This window comes from Furipterus horrens, unplaced genomic scaffold (assembly GCF_987537825.1).
Source record: "Furipterus horrens unplaced genomic scaffold, mFurHor1.1.pri manual_scaffold_4, whole genome shotgun sequence".
Taxonomy (NCBI): Eukaryota; Metazoa; Chordata; class Mammalia; order Chiroptera; family Furipteridae; genus Furipterus; species Furipterus horrens.
In genome coordinates this window covers 113,565,890-113,573,118 of record NW_028327174.1, presented here as the reverse complement: position 1 = coordinate 113,573,118, position 7,229 = coordinate 113,565,890, and positions in this window count along the sequence as shown.

Genomic DNA, 7,229 nt, shown 5'->3' with positions numbered 1-7,229 from the left:
CCTCACCTGACTGAAACCCCCAGTTCCTTCCATTCACCCAGATGCCTCTAGGGCCTGAGCCCTCACTCTCTGCCCCTTATCTCCTCTACCATGACCCCTGCTGCCCCGCCCCCTCATCTCCTTCGGGTGGCAGGCCTGGCTTCATCTGGTACCCTCCAGGGGCCTGGGATACCTGGGAGCCCCTGTTGCCTTTTGCTCCTCTTCCTCCTCTCCCCATCACTTCTCTTCCCCTGCACCCACCTGAGCCTGGAGTAGCTCAAACACCCTATACCCTTAAGATGGTCAGTAACCCTATCATCTGGTCTGTGGAGCTCAAAGATCAGCTTGGCACAAAATGATGGATAAACAGAAGTGCTTGTGACTGAGACATTCAGTCCTGGGCTTTGCTTTAAAATACCCCAGGAATAGCATAGGAAATGATGAGACAGGGTGGCTCTTCCCTGGTGAGCATCTGAATGTCCTGTAAAGAGGGTTTTTAAAGGTGGTTCCATGTAGGATGTGGTCCAGGAAGAAGCAAGTAAGCAGAGTGGGCAGTGGGTGGACACATTTCTGGCTGGACGGGCAGGTGTAAAGCTATGCAGGGGCCAGGCTCTGGGGTGGTGAGGAGGTTCTCAGACTCATACCACTTCTCCTGCTGTCACTGTGAGCCCACCTTACCATCCCCTCTAGCTTTTGACAGGAAGCAGCAGGTGGTCAGGCTCCCAACTGTGAACTTCCCCAGCCCCTGGCCCTTGGCCCAACCTGTCTGGTGTGCCCTGTTGCATCCCCTTGGCCCCTGCTCCTAGCCATCCCAGTGTGTCCGGGATAGTGTCTGGGCCCACTGCCGCAGGCCCACCTCTACCCGGAGCCTGGCACAGATGGACCCCACCTGCGCCGTGTTGCTGGGGTGACCTGTGGTGGCCTGTGGTGTGGCTGGCCGGCGGCCACAAGAGAGTGTTGCTAGCCTGTGAGCTGGTCTTCTGAAGCAGTACCTCATAAGCAGCGAACAGAGAGCTTGGCTCCCCCTTTGGCTGTGACCGGAAGTCATGTCTATATATCATCGTCGTCGGCAGCCGTCCGTCTCGAGAGACGATGGTGTAGCTTCTTAAGTGTCTATCTGCACCGCCGAGAATGGCTGTGCAGTCCGACTCGGGAGTGACACGGCATCTGTCTCCTCCCGTGTTGAATCGACATCTTGCGATGACGCTGGAGTGTCCTCTCCAGTGAAGCTGAAGCTACAGAGCCTGGGCAGGGTGATATGGAGGGTCTGCTGTTGCCCATGCAGCAGACCCCCCCTCTCTTCGCAGCTGAAGGGTCCAAGGGAAAGACGGAGTCGATACAGCTTGGCTTCAGGTGCGCCGCAGGAGTTGCCGGTGTTGACTACAACGTCAAACCGCCTTAGGGACTCCGGCTCCGGATTTTCTGTCGGGGTTTACTCCCTTAGCCTTTCCCCAGAAGAGGTATGCCGCAAGGCAGCGGATCTATATATCATATATAGCCAGAAAGAGACAGTCCCAGATGAATGGAGTGAGTACTGGGCCACCAAACAAGGTTGGCTTCCATGGGTGCTCGAGGCACTGGGAACAGGTGCGGGTGTGCTCCTGGCCCCTACAGCCCCATCCCAAGGTGCCCTCACCAGGCACACATGATGGCACCTAATCTCCCTACCCACTAGCTCCCAGGTTTGAACCTCAACTGCCACTCTGACCCCTTGACCCTCCCTTTACATATGTCCTCATGTTGGGCCTCGGAACATGCTGTTACTTTCTGGGGATAAAGCTCAACCCTTGGGTACTCCCCATAGGCCCTCCAACTCCCCTCCCCTATTGGTCACCATCAGAGGGAGCCATTGGGATTTACTTGGCTTTTAGTACTATAGGCTGGCTTTTCACTGACCACCATGTTCCCCTGGCCATTGTCTGAGGCCCATCTACCCTTGCCATGCTGGCCTAAGACCAGAGCTGCACCCCAATAAGGAAGGTCCTGCTCACCAGTCTCCCAAAGGGCAGAAGGGTTCCACCTGAAATGGGGGAGGTGGGCCCCCATTCATGCCTGTGCTTCTACTTACAGGATGTTGGTCTGGTCACCACATGCTACCACCCATGGCCTGTGTCCTTAACACTGTATACAGCTACAGTAGGTGCTCAGTAAGTGTCTACAGTATTTGTTCACTTATCCATGTGTGCTGAATACCAGAGCGGGTCAGCAGGGCCAGTCCCCCCTAGTGTAATAACTCTCAGGGGCTCTTCCTGGACCCTAACACCCGACTCCTGCCCAACTCCCCCCCCATCCTGTGCCCCACCCTGAAGCTCAGCTCTGTCCTCCAGGGGGACATCAGAGACCCTGAGAGTGAGCGAGGGGGTTGAGGAGCAAGGAGATACAAACTTGGAGGTGGGAGGATGTCATAGAGGGACACACATAGAGAAGGGCATTTGAAGATGTCTCAAGAGTGATGCTTAATGTCTGATGACAGGAGGGAACCTTGCAGAGGGATGAGCCCTGAAAGCTTGTGACCTGGGACTGGACCTGATCTGGGATAGTTAGGTCAGGGAGGGAGCCATCATATGGAACTTGAGTGGGATGTTGAGTGAGACATGGTGGGGGGATTGTATGCTTAACCTTCTTACTGTAAAAGATAGACGATGATGGATGAATGGACCAAGAGATGATCGATTAATCAATTGGTAGGTAATAGATTGATTGATAGATGATAGATGGATGATAAGTGGATAGATAGATATAGGGAGATAATTAATTGAATACTTGATCAACAGAGAAAAGATAAATGGATAAATGATAGACGATAGGTGATAGATTGACAGACAGATAAATGATAGACAGGTAGATGATGAACAGATAGAAGGGGTGAGGAAGTAGCTTTGTACCAGAGAAAGCCCAGGCAGGGCCCTTCCATCCCTGGGGAGCTCAAGGCTTAGGTCCCCTGAATGCATCCCAAGACACCAATTTACTCCTGCCAGGCTCAAACCCTGCGTATGTCCCCTAGGTGTGGTTCCCTGTACAAGATTCCCTCTCCTGGCTCTTCATCCTCACCATGCACATTTGAGACCCTGGCCCACCTGATAGGAGCTGAGGAATGAGGAAGGACAGGACAGATCAGGCTTTCCCCCTGGCCCCTAGGAGATGACAGCCAAACGGGGTGGAGCCAGTGGACTGAGAAGGTTGCTATTTGCTCCCACATCTGCCACATTCATCTGCCTCTGTTTTCCTCCTCCCTCCCTCAACTGCCTTCTACCCACCTTTAATTGACTTTCATTTCTTTTTTCCTCATGGCATTACTTTTAAAAATCAGGAAGCTAAAAGTTTTAGTGTTTTTCTTCTCTTAAGGATTTATTTCAAGAGTAAACTAAGTAAGCTGCTGGGTCTGTGTAGCACAAGGAGCTGCCCCGGAGCAGCAGGACCCCTCCCTAGCCTCAGGCTCCTGCCCTTGGTGTCCTCTCAGCTGGGAGATGGGCTCAGTCTGCCTCCAGGTGGGATAAAAATCAGGGTCCCAGCTGCCACCTGGCCAGTGCTGAGGGACAGCCCCAGTCCCTAAAAGGGGTTCCCTTCTTGCCCCTACTATACAGGTAAACTGACCTAGGCTCCAGCAGGCAGGCCCAGGAGCAGGACAGGCCCACCCAACTTTTCATCTGAGCCCCCTCCAAGTCCGAACCCTCACAGATATTCATCTGTGAGACTGTGGGTCCCAGGGCCCATCTGGTAGGGGCCCAACCCAGGGCCTAGGTTGGGCCTGGGGTTTGTGCATAAGTTTGGGGGGGATAAAAGGGAGCATGGGTGGGCAGGGCTTTCTCTGAGCCCTGCCTCAGAGTGCTGACTTGATGGCAACTGTGAATAGCAACCCCAATTCCAGCAGTGTCAGTACCCGCTGCTTGGACCCTGCGCCTGCAGAGTCAACACCACCCTCTTGCTAAGAGGAACTCTTGTGTTGTGCAAGATGCAGCTGCATACTGGGCTCCGAAAACAAGAGCTTGTGTCATATACAGCTTGTGACCATATCTCTCCTGGGCGAGACTAACTGGCACCCAAACTCCTTCCCTCGCAGGCACAGTCATTAACCACATACATGCCCTCCATCACAGCACCCTGCTTCCAACACCCTCACCAACGCCCTGCCTGTTCAACTCTTCACGCTGATGGTCCACGGTCATCGACATCAACTCAACACAAACAGGAATCCCCACTTTGGGGTGCAGTGTAGAAGGAAACTTTTATTGAGGGCAAACGGCTAAATTATGAAGGATGGTTGCGAGGCCCTGGGGTGGACAGGTCTGCTCTGCTCCACCCTGGTCTGATGAGGTATCTTTGGTGTTTCATATTTGGTTTTTCAGCTCCAGCCAGGGAAACGCAGTCTTTAGTTAAAAGGGAAAGTGTGACCCAGAGGCAAGCTGACTTATATAGACAGAAGTCCCCACTGCTGGTCCTTGATTGGTCTGTCTTCACTCACATGAGGACTCCAAGTCCTTGCAGTTTGATTGGTTCAAAAGACACTGTACTTACTGGTCAGAATGGAGCCTCTTTGGTCAGTGAAGAAGCTGATGGGAATATAGCTACACAGCTTTGATTAGATGGGAAAAGCCCCGGCTTAATTGCCTGAAATAGGGTTTCAGGAACTCCTTTATAAGGGCTGGCTCAGGTTGCAGAAACACAGGGCAGACAGGCAGTTCAGTGTATGGGGCAGGCTGCTTAGTGCAGGCTTCTCCCTGAAGTGCAGTTTGTGTAGAAATAGCTGCTAGGTTGTTTTTTAGATTTGAGCCCAGTTAACCACCAGGTGTCCCTCTTAGCAGGTATTTTCTTTCTCAGAGTCCACAACATCCTATTCACACCCTCCCTCACAACTTTCTTCTCACTTTGCTTCACATACCCTCCTCCACTCTCTCCCTCATACACACACCCTTCTACACCCTCCCTAACTTTTGCCCTCACAACTTCCCTCGTACACTTCTTCCCTCACACACCTTACTTTACACCCTTCCTGACAACATTCCTCATAATTTTCCTCACACACCTCCCTCCACATATTTTTGATAATGGAAGTTCTTTCTCCATCCCAGGCAAGCTTTCCAAACCTCTGTGCAGCTTTCGAGGTGGGAAAGGCATCCCAACACTGTGGTAGCCAGGACAAAGAACTACAGTCATGGGTCCCTTAAGGACAAGGGTACATTCTAAGAAATGCTTCATTAGGTGATTTCACCATCATGTGAACATCACAGAGTGCACTTATACAAACTTGGATGGTACAGCCTGCTACACACCTAGGCTATATGTTACAGCCTATTGTTCCTGGGCTACATACCTGAGCAGCATGTTATTGTCCTGAATACTGTAGAAAACTGTAATACAATGGCAAGTACTTGTGTATGTGAGCGTAAAAAGGTACAATAAAAATATAGTATAAAAAATAAAAATGGTACACCTGTATAGGACATTTGCCATGAATGGAGTTGCTTTGGGTGAGTCATTGAGTGAGTGGTGAGTGTGTGTACATTACTGCACATTTTATAAACATTGTATACCTAGGTTATACTAAGTTTATAAACTTTTTCTTTCTTCAACAAATTAACCTTAGCTTACCATAACTTTTTTACTTTGTAAACTTTAAAAAAATCCTCACCAGAGTACACTTTTTCATTGCTTTTGGAGAGAGAGGAGGGGAGAAACATTGATGTGAGAGAGAAGCATTGATTGGTTACCTCCTGTATGTGCCTGGACATGGGCTCGAACCCATAACCTAGGTATGTGTCCTGACCAGGAATCAAACCTGCAGCCCTTCAGTTATGGGATGATACTCCAACTAACTGAGCCACACTGGGAAGGGTACTTTATAAACTTTAAAACATTTTTTAAACTTTTTGACTCTAGTGTAACACATTGTACAGCTATACAAACTTTATTTTTAAATTTTGATTTTTTTATGTTAGAGGGGAAGCAAGGAAGGAGAGGGAGAGAAACATCAACTGGCTGTCTTCAGTGCACACCCCAACTGGGGACTGAATCGCTGACCTGACTGGGAATCAAACTGGCAACCTTTCAGTTTGCAGGATGATGCCCAACCAACTGAGCCACAACAGCTAGGGCCAAACATTTTCTTTCTTTATATCCTTGTTCTATAAGCTTTTTTTCTATTTAAATTTTTTTTAAAATTTGCTTTACTTTTAAAATTTTTTGTTTTTTGCCAAAAACTAAGACAAAAAAACATGCACTGGCCTAAGCCTACCCAGGGTCACAGTCTCCCCTCTCCATATCTTGTCCCATTGGAAGGTCTTCAGAGGCAATAACACACATGGAGCTGTCATGTTCTATGATAGCACTCCTCCTTGTGGAACACCTCCAGAAGGACCTGCCTGAGGCTCTTCTAGAGATGTCACTCTTTTCAGAAATATGTCCATGGTGGTTTGATGGTTCCCTTTTTTAAATCACAGATTTGCTTGTAAGCAGGTAATCTACTATGTACATTCCTATTAATGAAAACCTTTTACTTTGGGGGTCCACATTTTCAAAATTTTTAAGGAGCATGTTGAGATCTGAAAAAGCTTCTAAACCCTTATTTTTCTCCTTATCTGAGGACATATTTATTGATTTTAAAGGGGGGGGGACAGAGAGAGAAATATCAACGTAAGAAAAATATTGATCAGTTGCCTCTTATATTCTCCTGACTGGGGACCAAACCTACAACCTAGACATGTGCCCTGACCAGGAATTGATCCTACGACCTTTCAGTTTAAAGGAAAACGCTCCATTCCAACCGAGCCACAGCAGCCAGAGCTCTTCTAAACTCTTTATTGTGTATTTTCTTGCGGGGGGAGGGGGTGTCTTCTTTTTCTTTTCCTGTAGTTTCCTTTTCTCTTGTCTCTTCTTCAGCTATGTTTTCCAACAACTCTTATTAGTCAATTCCTCAAGAACCACTGCTAGGAGCTCCTCAATATCATCCTCATCAACACCCAGGTTAACGTTGTTGATTTTTGTAACCTTCTTCTTCTTTTTTAAAGTATATTTTATTGATTATGTAGTTACAGTAGTCACAATTTCTTTCCCCTTAGCTCACCTTCCCAGTATGCCCCTTTCACCCAGCAATCCCACCCCCCCTTAGTTCATGTCCATGGGTCGTGCATAAAAGTTCTTTGGTTTCATCCTTTCCTATATTATTCTTAATATCCCCCTATCTATTTTGTACCAACCAACTATGCTTCTTAGTCCCTGCACCATTTCCCCATTTCTCCCCCTTCCCCCTCCCA